Here is a 15,203-nt window from a genome sequence, read left to right on the forward strand (position 1 = left end):
ATCTGTACATTTCTCTTGCACCTTCATTAGCAGCTGCTCGGCAGCGATGGGTACTTTTGGTGATGGGTTGTCGAGGGCGAGCCGTGAAGGGAAATGATATTTGTCTGGGATTGGGAAGCAAATGAGTTGAGAGGGGGTTGTGAGCTGCAACTGGGAAAGCAGCCAAGGCTTTCGAAAAACCAGGAAACTTGGGTTATCGAGAGGAAGATCTGCATAACTCTAGTAAATAAACATTAGTAGGGTTTAATTTAGACCCACAGCTGCTTAATTTCGTGCACTAAAATATTAATAATAAATTGTCAAAGCCAGAAGCATTTGCTGCTCTCAAATGCACTTCTTTAACTCATTCAGTGCTGGAGATACCATTTGGTGTCAGTCCGATCTCCCATTGGGAACACACCATATGGGTCTGATTCTCTATCTTGCAGCTGACAGAAAAGCAGGGATGTGACAAATTTGCATTGAAGCACATGGAAGCGTTGGTGTTTTAGCACCACAACTGTTTTTGAAAGTCAACACAGGGCTAATTTTGGAACAACTAAATTAAGACCACGTTTATGATGGCGCACACCTGGTATCGCGCCACTACTTCCTTCTCTTTTTTTTTTATTGTTGGAAAAAAAACAGACAAGTATTCCCAACCTTCGAGAGCTCAGAAAAGTACTGTATTTGATTGCACTTTGACGTTGATCTACCTATTTCTTTGCGGCTGTTCGGAAGAAGCTTTCATCCAGAAGTCCAGTTTGGGTTAGCATCAAAATCCCAAAGGTGAAACTGCACTGTTCTAATCTACTACCCTCGGTACTTTTAAAATGAATAAATAATATCGAACCAGGAGAATCACAACCAGTGAAACATAGCCATTCCTCCATGCATGCAATTAGAAGGAACAAACTTGCTTTTATCTATCCCGCCTTCCCTTGCAACTACAGAAGGTGCAACACCTGCCCCTTTACCTCATCCCTCTAACCTTTACTACCCCTTTAACACATTCTGACATCTTTGATGCAATCTCTTCTAACTCCCACTAATCACTGACATTCCATTCTATTCCAGCTGCTCCACCCTCTCTCGTACGGTATATAATCCAACACTGCTCCCTCTCTTTAACTCTGAAGAAGATTCATACGGACATGAAACATTCACCTGTTTCCTCCCCCTACAGATGTTGCCAGAACCTCTGGGTTTTTTCAGCATTTTCGGTCTTTGTTTATCTATCTCATGTCAGTTCCGCAAAAACAGAAACCGTCATTGAAGCACTTTTGAAGTGTTGTAATGTGGAAAACACAGCAGCCAATCATCACCCAGAAAGGTATAACAGGCAACAGCATTCCTAGCCTTTGACCTGCCCTGGTAGCTATAGTACTTTATGGGTAGTCCAGTTCAGTTTCTGATCAACGGTAAACTTCAGGATGTTGATTGTGAGGGATTCGGTAGCATAGTGGTTAGCACAGTTTCTTCACAGCTCCAGGGTCCCAGGTTTGATTCCCGGCCTGTGTCACTGTCTGTGCGGAGTCTGCACGTTCTCCCCGTGTCTGCGTGGGTTTCCTCCGGGTGCTCTGGTTTCCTCCCACAGTCCAAAGATGTGCGGGTTAGGTGGATTGGCCATACTAAATTGCTCTTAGTGTCCAAAAAGGTTAAGTGGGGTTACTGGGTTACGGGGATAGGGTGGAGGTGTGGGCTTGGATAGGGTGCTCTTTCCAAGGGCCAGTGCAGACTCTATGGGCTGATGGCCTCCTTCTGCCCTGTAAATTCTATGATTCAGTGATGGTAATACCACTGAATGTCAAGGGTCAATGATTAGGAGATCTCTTGTAGGAGATGGTCATTGTCTGGCACTTTTGTGATGCGAATGTAACTTTCCACTTGTCAGCCCAAGTCTGGATATTGCTGCATTTGGACATGGACTGCTTCATTATCTGAGGGGTTGCGAATGGTTACTGAACATTGTGCAGTCATCCGCAAACATCCCCACTTCTGATCTTATTATGGAAGGAAGGCCATTGATGAAGCAACTGAAGGTGGTTGGGCCCAGGACACTACCCTGAAGAACTCCTGAAATAATGTCCAGGAGCTATCAACATCTACTCTATCTACAATGGTCTTAAGGTTCACATGGCCCTGACTTCACTCAATCCACTTGAACCAGTCCTGCAGAATCAGAGATTGAGAGTACAGTCTGTCTGGTCCGATCGATGCTGTCAGCAGTAAGGGATTATGGGCACCAGGACCTCTCGCGATAATTTGTGGCCATGGCGGCCCAGCTAAATCCCGCCCACAGCCTTTTTGTATCCCGACCAAAGCATGGCGGCACCTGCACTAAAACTTGCTTGTCCAAATTTATCATCATACATGATATTTGAAATGGCTTTAATTTTGAGTGTGCGTGACTGGTACAAATTCAGCATATTTAAGTACATAGCAGTTTAAGCAAGTGAAAGTATTCCATGTGTGACGCAAGCGTTTTGAGACACGATAATGGCTGCAGCCAATTTCTCAACATGTGGAAAACATCTTGTACCAACAGTGGTCCAGTCATTCGGGAACATCTGATCAGGTTTATTTGAAAAGACTGTCTATTAGGCAGCTCCAGCTCGCATTGTCTCGAAGCAGGCAACTACATGTAAAGTTCAGAAGAAGTGTCCTAGTGGACTCTGTGGTGATATACGTCACTGTAAGTACACAAAGGGTTAATGTACATACACTACACCTAGCTAGACACTTGAGGGAACACCAGAGACATGGCACACAGGCAGTCAGCCAATAGGTCAGTAAGATAGGACACGACCAATGGGCATTCACGATACACACAGAGGTGACACTACCACAAGGGGGCATTACATCAACCCATAAAAAAGGTCATATCACACATGCTCAGTCCCTTTCCAGTGGAGACACTCAGTGAGTACAGACACAGGGTTGACTGAACATCACACCCACCACGTGGATTGCAGCAGACTGGTTCGTCAGTCTGAGTAGCTATAGCAGGATTAACAGTAGCGTCGAATCCAAGTAGGAGAATTGTTAATAGCTTAATAAATGTGTTAAAGCTATCTCCAAGGCTGAACCTTCCTTTGTCACAGTGCACATCAAGGAAGCAGCTTATGCTACGACAAGAGCATAACAAAACAGACTCGAAACGTTAACTCTGTTTCTCTGGGAGGGGTTTACCGATCAACCCGCCGTTGTCAATGGGATTTCCCGTTAACTGCACCCCTCGTCGCCGGAAATTCTTGCGCTGGCGTGGGACCGGAACTGCCGGTAAATCCTGCCCGCTGTCACTATGGATGCTGCCAGACCTGCTGACCTTCTCCAGCAGTTCCTGCTTTTATTTCAGATTTCCAGAACCTGCAATAAAAACAAACCTGGGCAACTGAAGCATTGTCAGAAAAAGCAGCTATAGATTCCAGGTACCTTTCTTGTAATTTTCATCCAGGTTTTCCCATCGTAATAATGGGCGGGATTCTCCGTCAGCCGTGCCGAAATCGGGAAAGGCGCTTGGGCGGAGAATCGGTTCCGACGCCGAAATCGCGGCCGGCACAGATTTGACACCAAATCGCAATGCTCCAGCACCTCGACAGCGGTGTCAATGCGCACCACAACGCACGTATAATAAACACTGTTTGCATGGCTCGACCCGGTATTCTCCGGGGCCTCCGCTATTCTCCGCCTCCGATGGGCCGAGTTCCCGACGGCGCGGTTCACTTGTGCTTTTATAAACCGTGAAACTGGCGGCTGCTGAGGGAGAGAGGGGGTTTGCTGACAGTTCTGCCGGCTGGGAGATTTCTTGCAGGGCCGGGGGGAGTAGCAGGGCGCTAGCCAGGAGGTGGGCTATGGGGTCGGAGTGGGCAAGCGTGGAACACCATTGCCGCAACTGGCAAGGCAGCCATGCAGCTGCGCACGCCGCTATCAGCCCACTTTGAACTTAGGGCCATGGGTCGTATTGGTGTCCCCCTCAGGTGCCCTCTGGCCTCAGCTGTGTCTCAGCTGTATGGGCGCGCTGCAGCACAACCAGTGCCACCTTGTTGGCTGGGATGAGTGTGTGTGGGGAGTGTAATGTGTATGTGCGGCTGCAGCTTGTCAGCCTCCTGAGTGTCAATCACGGACCCGGCGAATCCCCCACCATTTTCCATTGGAATCGATTGTGTTCCACGCGGAGCCGGTCTACCCCCGTTGCCGTCAATACATAGCCTCAGAAATGGAGAATCCCGCCTAATGTGTTTTTTAAAGATCTGGGTTCAAGGCTGGTTGGGAGGATTTTACCATCCGGTGAATAATTTTACAAGGTCATTTTATTTTGCTCAGTGCAAGGTAAAAAAGGTGCAAGCAAGCCGATGATTGGCGAGGATAGAATTTCATCACGTCTAGTTGTTTAAATTTATCCATTGTAATTATTTTTTTAAATTAGCACATTAGGAATTCAGACGGAGCAGCTTCAACATCTGTTGCAGTTTAAAGGTGTCACAATGGCTTTAAAATAGCAGTTTGGCAACAAAACGTTTAAAGCCAACATTCAGGAATTGAGCCTATTTCTAAATCCCCCAGTGAGGCAGTAATGGAAGAATCATTCCAAAGGCATAACTAAAAAGACAGAAAATTTGGACGCAAGTTACAAAAGCTATATTCACATATCAAAGAGAGTTGTATTTCGTGGATTGTCCATTTTAGTTGTTAAAAGTATCATTCGCCCCTATACATTGGATAGTCAGAGGCTTTTCCCCAGGGTAGATGGGTCAATAGGATGGGAATAGAGGGATACGGGCCCAGGAAGTGTAGAAGATTGTAGTTTAGTCGGGCAGCATGGTCGGCACGGGCTTGGAGGGCCGAAGGGCCTGTTCCTGTGCTGTACTTTTCTTTGTTCTTCGTTCACCGCTTCGCCTCACACAGAATACACCCAGTTCACCCAGAAAATATTCCATGGAGCCAGGTGTATTGTTAAAGTTTTATTCTATTCCACAGTGTACTGGGAGCTGGACCATGTTGTAAAATGGAAAAGTCTGTTTCATTCCAACCTATAATCAGCCCCCAGTCCCAAAACATTGCACAGTACAGTAATTTATTCCTAAATTAAAGACACATTGAGTGTTACTGGCTTCCTTTGCACGAACATTTAGTTAACCTGTACTGAAGTTTCAATCGGATATGTAAGGTTTGGTGGCTTTCTGGTATTAGAGAACAATAAGATTCCCGCCATGGGGAAAATTTGTTCTTTTAATCTTCCAATTTCACGTACAAGTTGCTGACACCGATTTCTCGAACGAATCCTAAAACGTGGAAATGAGTGGCAACAACATGCGGATCTCACGTAAGTGACACGGATGCTATGATACAAATGGAGCCAGCTATCTTCGTCGTGGAGGAAACTGCCAACCTGCACACGTTCAGATGACCAGGTTTAATCGTAATGGTCCTGGCGAGCACAGTGATCTTGCATGTTGGAGTTTCAATTGTTTATTCTGTGGAGTGGAAGCAAACAGGGTCACGCTTGTGACTGTGGAAGAAATTGGTCCGCATTGCACGTGTTTGGAAAATTGGGATGAACATAATCAGATTTGCACCCCAAGAATACTTGAAACCCATCCAAAAAGTGTGATTAACTTGGAGGCAGATAACCTGAAAACACAGCATTGTCCCATGTGGGTGAAAATGTCTTCAACTAAAACAAATATTAAAAGCAACAGGTTCATATGCATTCAGGGGTCTAATCAGAGTTTACTACCTTAAGCCACAATTCTATCATTTTGAGAGCCGGATTTTCTGATGGATCTTCCTCTGGTTATGGAATCCCTACAGGGCAAAAGGAGGCCATTCGGCCCATCGAGTCTGCACCGACCCTTGGAAAGAGCACCCTGCCTAGGCCCACACCCCACCCGAACCCTGCCTAACCTTTGGAACTAAGGGCAATTTAGCATGGCCAATCCACCTAACCTGCACATCTTTGGACTGTGGGAGGAAACCGGAGCACCCGGAGGAAACCCACGCAGATACAGGGAGAACGTGCAGACCTTCCGTACAGACAGTGACTGAAATTGAACCAGGGTCCCTGGCGCCGTGAGGCAGCAGTGCTAACCACTGTGCCATCATGCCGCCAGCCTCTATGGTATTTTGCATGGCTCGCCCATCCCACCACCAGGGAACCCACCTGGAAAATCCCACCAGCGGGGAAGGACTAGAAAATCCCACGTACCCGAACACCCCAACATAAATCTGATTGCACAAAGTAGGGTTTTGATGCGAAGCAGTTTGTCAAGCTGAATGACAACAATGTTGCTCTGAGGAGGGCATCTTGAATGGAAAGGATGGGACCGTGAACGCCTGGCGGGATGGTCTCCATGGTAACAGCTGAAGTGTTATAAACCGGTTTGGCTTGAAAACAAAAGAGGGCACGATGATGGACGACGTGTTCACTTTACCAGCGCAAAACAGGGTTACGAATAAAGGCACAGCAAAAGAGATGGAAAGTAAATTCACAATTGTGTGGTTATTTCTCTGGAATACCTTAAAAGGACAGCAGCCCTTTGAGAGTCTGGCTCGCTCTACATTTAATCATTCTCAAGTACCACATTGACACCTGTCCAGCTTGTTTTCATTTCAAAATTCCACCATGGATTTTTTTTTTTCAGTGACATTTTGCTTTGTGTAGGTTTAGTGGAGTGTTCAAGATCGGTTTAGGTTTGGGGCCATTTCCAGCAAAATGCCAGCGGCATACTGGCCTCCACAGGCAGCTCGTTCAAACAAAGATCAATTTTGGGTCATTTGCCTCACCAGGAGCAGCCTCCAGTTAAGTTCCGAGAGGATATATATTTTTTTTAAATTTAGAGTACCCAATTCATTTTTTTTCCAATTAAGGGGCAATTTAGCGTGTTCAATCCACCTATCCTGCACATCTGTGGGTTGTGGGGGTGAAGCCCACGCAAACACGGGGAGAATGTGCAAACTCCACACGGACAGTGACCCAGAGCCGGGATCGAACCTGGGACCTCGGCGCCGTGAGGCAGCAGGGCTAACCCACTGCGCCACCGTGCTGCCTATTGAGAGGATATATATTGGAGCAGGTTATTGGTTTGGTAGGGGTATGGTGACAACCGTAACTCCTGTAGAGATGGGGGGCCATTTCTGCCACTGCTAATTACACAAGAATGTATTTTTAAAGATGCTTTCTATCCAAAAAAAAACGTATTTACCTTCCATTGATCACCATGGTGACTGCTGAAGAATCCTGAAAGTGTCAGTCCAGAAAGCAATTCAATGCCGGCTAACTTTTTGATGGATTCTTTCAACAGGTGCTTAGCCTCAATTTATTTATTTAAGGCTCTAATGTATGTCTTAGGGGTCTGCCTAGGCCCTAAGCTTTGGTACTCCCTTCCTAAATCTCTCTCACTCTCTCTCTTCTTCAGATGCTCCTTACAACTTGCCTCTTTGTCTAAGCTTTTGGTCCGCTGTTGTAAAATCTCCGACTGTCGCTCAGGGTCACGTTTTGTTTGATGATGCTGCTGCCAGGTGCCTGGGAATGCTTTGCTCACTTGCAATCGCTATATAAATGAATAAGTCTTGTTGCCCATGCGTTATGCTCCCATTAATTGGGAAGTTGCCTTATCTTGGATCCTACACAGAGTTGAATCGTTGTGTGCAACGTACGATGCCCTTTGTAATTGGAAAATCTTCCATCCTGTGTGCTCATGCGAGGCATCCAAACAGTGCTTTGAGCTTGCCAAAATGCATCCATTCTTATACATCCAATCAACTTATAATTCTGTTTGGTAAGACGCTGAAGGCTCCGAATCGGAACCATCCTTTGCCGTGGTTATATACTATTAACCGAAAAATGTACAATCAAATGTGTCAGGAAATCAAAAGTAGTTTTAAGGGATTTATATTTTTATTGGTAAATATTAGAAATAAGGTATAGTTTTAAGTGGGTTAATTTTAGTGTTTCTGTATAGGGTTAAACATATAGTTATATTCCTGCTGGACAAAGGTGCTTTTATGTGTGGAACAAAGAACAAACAAAGAACAAAGAACAAACAAAGAACAAAGAAATGTACAGCACAGGAACAGGCCCTTCGGCCCTCCAAGCCCGTGCCGACCATACTGCCCGACTAAACTACAATCTTCTACATTTCCTGGGTCCGTAACCTTCTATTCCCATCCTATTCATATATTTGTCAAGATGCCCCTTAAATGTCACTATCGTCCCTGCTTCCACTACCTCCTCCGGTAGCGAGTTCCAGGCACCCACTACCCTCTGCGTAAAAAACTTGCCTCGTACATCTACTCTAAACCTTGCCCCTCTCACCTTAAACCTATGCCCCCTAGTAATTGACCCCTCTACCCTGGGGAAAAGCCTCTGACTATCCACTCTTTCTATGCCCCTCATAATTTTGTATACCTCTATCAGGTCGCCCCTCAACCTCCTTCGTTCCAGTGAGAACAAACCGAGTTTATTCAATCGCTCCTCATAGCTTATGCCCTCCAAACCAGGCAACATTTTGGTAAATCTCTTCTGCACCCTCTCTAAAGCCTCCACATCCTTCTGGTAGTGTGGCGACCAGAATTGAACACTATACTCCAAGTGTGGCCTAACTAAGGTTCTATACAGCTGCAACATGACTTGCCAATTCTTATACTCAATGCCCCGGCCAATGAAGGCAAGCATGCCGTATGCCTTCTTGACTACCTTCTCCACCTGTGTTGCCCCTTTCAATGACCTGTGGACCTGTACTGCAAAGGTCCCAGCACTGATCCCTGTGGAACACCACTGGTCACAGCCCTCCAATTAGAAAAGCATCCCTCCATTGCTACCCTCTGCCTTCTATGGCCTAGCCAGTTCTGTATCCACCTTGCCAGTTCACCCCTGATCCCGTGTGACTTCACCTTTTGTACTAGTCTACCATGAGGGACCTTGTCAAAGGCCTTACTGAAGTCCATATAGACAACATCTACTGCCCTACCTGCATCAATCATCTTAGTGACCTCCTCGAAAAACTCTATCAAGTTAGTGAGACACGAGCTCCCCTTCACAAAACCGTGCTGCCTCTCACTAATACGTCCATTTGCTTCCAAATGGGAGTAGATCCTGTCTCGAAGAATTCTCTCCAGTAATTTCCAATCCACTGAAGTAAGCTCACCGGCCTGTAGTTCCCTGGATTATCCTTGCTACCCTTCTTAAACAGAGGAACAACATTGGCTATTCTCCTGTCCTCCGGGACATCCCCTGAAGACAGCGAGGATCCAAAGATTTCTGTCAAGGCCTCAGCAATTTCCTCTCCAGCCTCCTTCAGTATTCTGGGGTAGATCCCATCAGGCCCTGGGGACTTATCTACCTTAATATTTTTTAAGACACCCAACACCTCGTCTTTTTGGATCACAATGTGACCCAGGCTATCTACACCCCCTTCTCCAGACTCAACATCTACCAATTCCTTCTCTTTGGTGAATACTGATGCAAAGTATTCATTTAGTACCTCGCCCATTTCCTCTGGCTCCACACATAGATTCCCTTGCCTATCCTTCAGTGGGCCAACCCTTTCCCTGGCTACCCTCTTGCTTTTTATGTACGTGTAAAAAGCCTTGGGATTTTCCTTAACCCTATTTGCTAATGACTTTTCGTGACCCCTTCTAGCCCTCCTGACTCCTTGCTTAAGTTCCTTCCTACTTTCCTTATATGCCACACAGGCTTCGTCTGTTCCCAGCCTTTTAGCCCTGACAAATGCCTCCTTTTTCTTTTTGACGAGGCCTACAATATCACTCGTCATCCAAAGTTCCCGAAAATTGCCGTATTTATCTTTCTTCCTCACAGGAACATGCCGGTCCTGTATTCCTTTCAACTGACACTTGAAAGCCTCCCACATGTCAGATGTTGATTTGCCCTCAAACATCCGCCCCCAATCTATGTTCTTCAGTTCCCGCCTAATATTGTTATAATTAGCCTTCCCCCAATTTAGCACATTCATCCTCGGACCACTCTTATCCTTGTCCACCAGTACTTTAAAACTTACTGAATTGTGGTCACTGTTACCGAAATGCTCCCCTACTGAAACATCTACCACCTGGCCGGGCTCATTCCCCAATACCAGGTCCAGTACCGCCCCTTCCCTAGTTGGACTGTTTACATATTGTTTTAAGAAGCCCTCCTGGATGCTCCTTACAAACTCCGCCCCGTCTAAGCCCCTGGCACTAAGTGAGTCCCAGTCAATATTGGGGAAGTTGAAGTCTCCCATCACCACAACCCTGTTGTTTTTACTCTTTTCCAAAATCTGTCTACCTATCTGCTCCTCTATCTCCCGCTGGCTGTTGGGAGGCCTGTAGTGTACCCCCAACATTGTGACTGCACCCTTCTTATTCCTGATCTCTACCCATATAGCCTCACTGCCCTCTGAGGTGTCCTCTCGCAGTATAGCTGTGATATTCTCCCGAACAAGTAGCGCAACTCCACCTCCCCTTTTACATCCCCCTCTATCCCGCCTGAAACATCTAAATCCTGGAACGTTTAGCTGCCAATCCTGCCCTTCCCTCAACCAGGTCTCTGTAATGGCAACAACATCATAGTTCCAAGCAGTAATCCAAGCTCTAAGTTCATCTGCCTTACCCGTAATGCTCCTTGCATTAAAACATATGCACTTCAGGCCACCAGACCCGCTGTGTTCAGCAACTTCTCCCCGTCTGCTCTGCCTCAGAGCCACACTGTCCCTATTCCCTAGTTCTCCCTCAATGCTCTCACCTTCTGACCTATTGCTCCCGTGCCCACCCCCCTGCCATACTAGTTTAAACCCTCCCGTGTGACACTAGCAAACCTCGCGGCCAGGATATTTATGCCTCTCCGGTTTAGATGCAACCCGTCCTTCTTATACAGGTCACACCTGCCCAGGAAGAGCTCCCAGTGGTCCAGATAATGGAAACCCTCCCTCCTACACCAGCTGTTTAGCCACGTGTTTAGCCATGTCTGCAGTCCAGCCCCCACTTCAACCCCAGCACCCCCTGCACCCCAGCCCGTACACTACCACCAAACCGCACCCCACCCCCGCCATACTACACCCCCCCAAACGGCCGCCACTCACGGCGATGCATCAGGCGGCCCACCCAGGGCAACGCCCTCCCACGGGGGTGATGGGCGGGGGCAGCAGAGTGTACTGCTGACAAGGGCAGCTCCAGCAGCCAGTATCCATGGCAGCAAGGATGGGCGCCAAGGCCAGAGGCCCCCACGGTTCCAGCCACCAACAGGCCCCGGGATGCGGAGAGGAGGGGGGGGACGGGGACATGCAGGGCAGAATCCGCAGTGCCAACCGGGGGCACTGTGTAGCCTGGTGGACCTGGTTGGGCATGGGGGTACGCACCATGCTAACATGTCAGCCTTTCAGTCCCTGCATACAAGGGATATTGGAATTCAGCCAGCAGTGGCGGCCTTCCTGATAGTCGCCACAGCCCTGAAGGATGCCCTGTGAGTGTACGAGCTGGAGCTACTCGAGGAGGAGGAAGCAGCAGCAGGGGAGCGTGCAGCAGCAGAGCGGGCAGAGGATGGAGAGCCAGCCGCTCAACAGGCCGAGGAGGAGGAGGTGCAAAGGAGGCCTCGTGTGTACCGGCAATGCCGGTAAACGAGAACCTGCCGGACCGGGCATGGCGTTGAGGACTCCAGCTGGGCAGGGGGACAGTGCGGCATACCTGCCAGATCATGGCTCACCTGGCACGTGGAGGAATGGGGGAGGACACCCACTCCAGGTGGCCGGCAAGGTGACAGTCTCCCTGAACCTTTACGCCACGGGGTGTTCCAGGGGCCGAGTGGGGACCTGTCCAGAATCTCACAGAGCTCGGCACTCAGGTGCATCTGCGTTGTCAAAGAGGCCCAATATGCTCAGTTGGTTCAATACATCCAATTCAATGTGGGCCAAGCAAACCAGGATGCCCAGGCAGCTGGGTTTGCTGCCATCGATAGGATGCCCCGGGTCCATGGGGTGATTGACGGATGCATGTCGCTCCACGAGCACCTGCAGATGGCAGGCCGCTCTACACAAACCAAAAGGGGATCCACTCGATAAACGTGCAGCTGATATATGACCATGAGCTGCACATCATACACGTCTGTGCCCGTTACCCGGGCAGTGTGCCCGATACCCGGGCAGTGTGCCCGATACCGGACAGTGTGCCCGATACCCGGGCAGTGTGTCCGATACCTGGGCAGTGTGCCCGATACCCGGGCAGTGTGCCCGATACCCGGGCAGTGTGTCCAATACAGGGGAGTGTGCCCGATTTCGGGGCATTGTGCCCGATATCCGGGCAGTGTGTCCGATACCCGGGCAGTGTGCCCGATACCCGGGCAGTGTGTCCGAAACCGGACAGTGTGTCCGATACCCGGGCAGTATGCCGGATACAGGGCAGTGCGCCCGATACCTGGGAAGTGTGCCCGATACCCAGGCAGTGCACCCGATACCCAGGCAGTGCGCCCGATACCCAGGCAGTGCGCCCGATACCCGGGCAGTATGCCGGATACAGGGCAGTGCGCCCGATACCTGGGCAGTGTGCCCGATACCTGGGCAGTATGCCGGATACAGGACAGTGTGCCCGATACCCGGGCAGTGTGCCTGATACCCAGGCAGTGCGCCCGATACCCGGGCAGTGTGTCCGATATCCGGGCAGTGTGTCCGATACCCGGGCAGTGAGTCCGATACCCGGGCAGTGTGTCCGATACCCGAGCAGTGTGTCCGATACCCGGGCAGTGTGTCCGATACCCGGGCAGTGTGTCCGATACCCGGGCAGTGCGCCCGATACCCGGGCAGTGTGTCCGATACCCGGGCAGTGAGTCCGATACCCGGGCAGTGTGCCCGATAGACGGGCAGTGTGCCCGCTCCCCGGGCAGTGTGGCCGATACCCGGGCAGTGTGTCCAATACCTGTGCAGTGTGCCCGATGCCCGGGCAGTGTGTCCGATACCGGGCAGTGTGTCAGATATCCGGGCAGTGTGTCCGATACCTGTGCAGTGTGCCCGATGCCCGGGCAGTGTGTCTGATACCGGGCAGTGTGCCCGATACCCGTCAGTGTGCCCGATACCCGGGCAGTGTGCCCGATACCCGTCAGTGTGGCCGATACCCGGCCAGTGTGCCCGATACCCGGGCAGTGTGCCCGATACCCGGGCAGTGTGCCCAATACCTGGGCAGTGTGCCCGATACCCGGGCAGTGTGCCCGATACCGGACAGTGTGCCTGATACCCGGGCAGTGTGCCCGATACACGGGCAGTGTGCCCGATACCAGGGCAGTGTGCCCGATACCGGACAGTGTGCCTGATACCCGGGCAGTGTGTCCGTTACCGGGCAGTGTGCCCGATACCAGGGCAGTGTGCCCGATACCCGGGCAGTGTGTCCAATACAGGGGAGTGTGCCCGATTTCGGGGCATTGTGCCCGATATCCGGGCAGTGTGTCCGATACCCGGGCAGTGTGCCCGATACCCGGGCAGTGTGTCCGAAACCGGACAGTGTGTCCGATACCCGGGCAGTATGCCGGATACAGGGCAGTGCGCCCGATACCTGGGAAGTGTGCCCGATACCCAGGCAGTGCACCCGATACCCAGGCAGTGCGCCCGATACCCAGGCAGTGCGCCCGATACCCGGGCAGTATGCCGGATACAGGGCAGTGCGCCCGATACCTGGGCAGTGTGCCCGATACCCGGGCAGTATGCCGGATACAGGACAGTGTGCCCGATACCCGGGCAGTGTGCCTGATACCCAGGCAGTGCGCCCGATACCCGGGCAGTGTGTCCGATACCCGGGCAGTGTGTCCGATACCCGGGCAGTGAGTCCGATACCCGGGCAGTGTGTCCGATACCCGGGCAGTGTGTCCGATACCCGGGCAGTGTGTCCGATACCCGGGCAGTGTGTCCGATACCCGGGCAGTGCGCCCGATACCCGGGCAGTGTGTCCGATACCCGGGCAGTGAGTCCGATACCCGGGCAGTGTGCCCGATAGACGGGCAGTGTGCCCGCTCCCCGGGCAGTGTGGCCGATACCCGGGCAGTGTGTCCGATACCTGTGCAGTGTGCCCGATGCCCGGGCAGTGTGTCCGATACCGGGCAGTGTGTCAGATATCCGGGCAGTGTGTCCGATACCTGTGCAGTGTGCCCGATGCCCGGGCAGTGTGTCTGATACCGGGCAGTGTGCCCGATACCCGTCAGTGTGCCCGATACCCGGGCAGTGTGCCCGATACCCGTCAGTGTGGCCGATACCCGGCCAGTGTGCCCGATACCCGGGCAGTGTGCCCGATACCCGGGCAGTGTGCCCAATACCTGGGCAGTGTGCCCGATACCCGGGCAGTGTGCCCGATACCGGACAGTGTGCCTGATACCCGGGCAGTGTGCCCGATACACGGGCAGTGTGCCCGATACCAGGGCAGTGTGCCCGATACCGGACAGTGTGCCTGATACCCGGGCAGTGTGTCCGTTACCGGGCAGTGTGCCCGATACCAGGGCAGTGTGCCCGATACACGGGCAGTGTGCCCGATACCCAGGAAGTGTGCCCGATACCCGGTCTCTCCGGTTTAGATGCAACCCGTCCATCTTATACAGGTCACACCTGCCCGATACCCGGGCAGTGTGTCCAATACAGGGGAGTGTGCCCGATATCGGGGCATTGTGCCCGATATCCGGGCAGTGTGTCCGATACCCGGGCAGTGTGCCCGATACCCGGGCAGTGTGTCCGAAACCGGACAGTGTGTCCGATACCCGGGCAGTATGCCGGATACAGGGCAGTGCGCCCGATACCCGGGAAGTGTGCCCGATACCCAGGCAGTGCACCCGATACCCAGGCAGTGCGCCCGATACCCGGGCAGTATGCCGGATACAGGGCAGTGCGCCCGATACCTGGGCAGTGTGCCCGATACCCGGGCAGTATGCCGGATACAGGACAGTGTGCCCGATACCCGGGCAGTGTGCCTGATACCCAGGCAGTGCGCCCGATACCCGGGCAGTGTGTCCGATACCCGGGCAGTGTGTCCGATACCCGGGCAGTGAGTCCGATACCCGGGCAGTGTGTCCGATACCCGGGCAGTGTGTCCGATAACCGGGCAGTGTGTCCGATACCCGGGCAGTGCGCCCGATACCCGGGCAGTGTGTCCGATACCCGGGCAGTGAGTCCGATACCCGGGCAGTGTGCCCGATAGACGGGCAGTGTGCCCGCTCCCCGGGCAGTGTGGCCGATACCCGGGCAGTGTGTCCGATACCTGTG

Source organism: Scyliorhinus torazame, chromosome 10 (genome assembly GCF_047496885.1).
Source record: "Scyliorhinus torazame isolate Kashiwa2021f chromosome 10, sScyTor2.1, whole genome shotgun sequence".
In the NCBI taxonomy this organism is placed as follows: domain Eukaryota; kingdom Metazoa; phylum Chordata; class Chondrichthyes; order Carcharhiniformes; family Scyliorhinidae; genus Scyliorhinus; species Scyliorhinus torazame.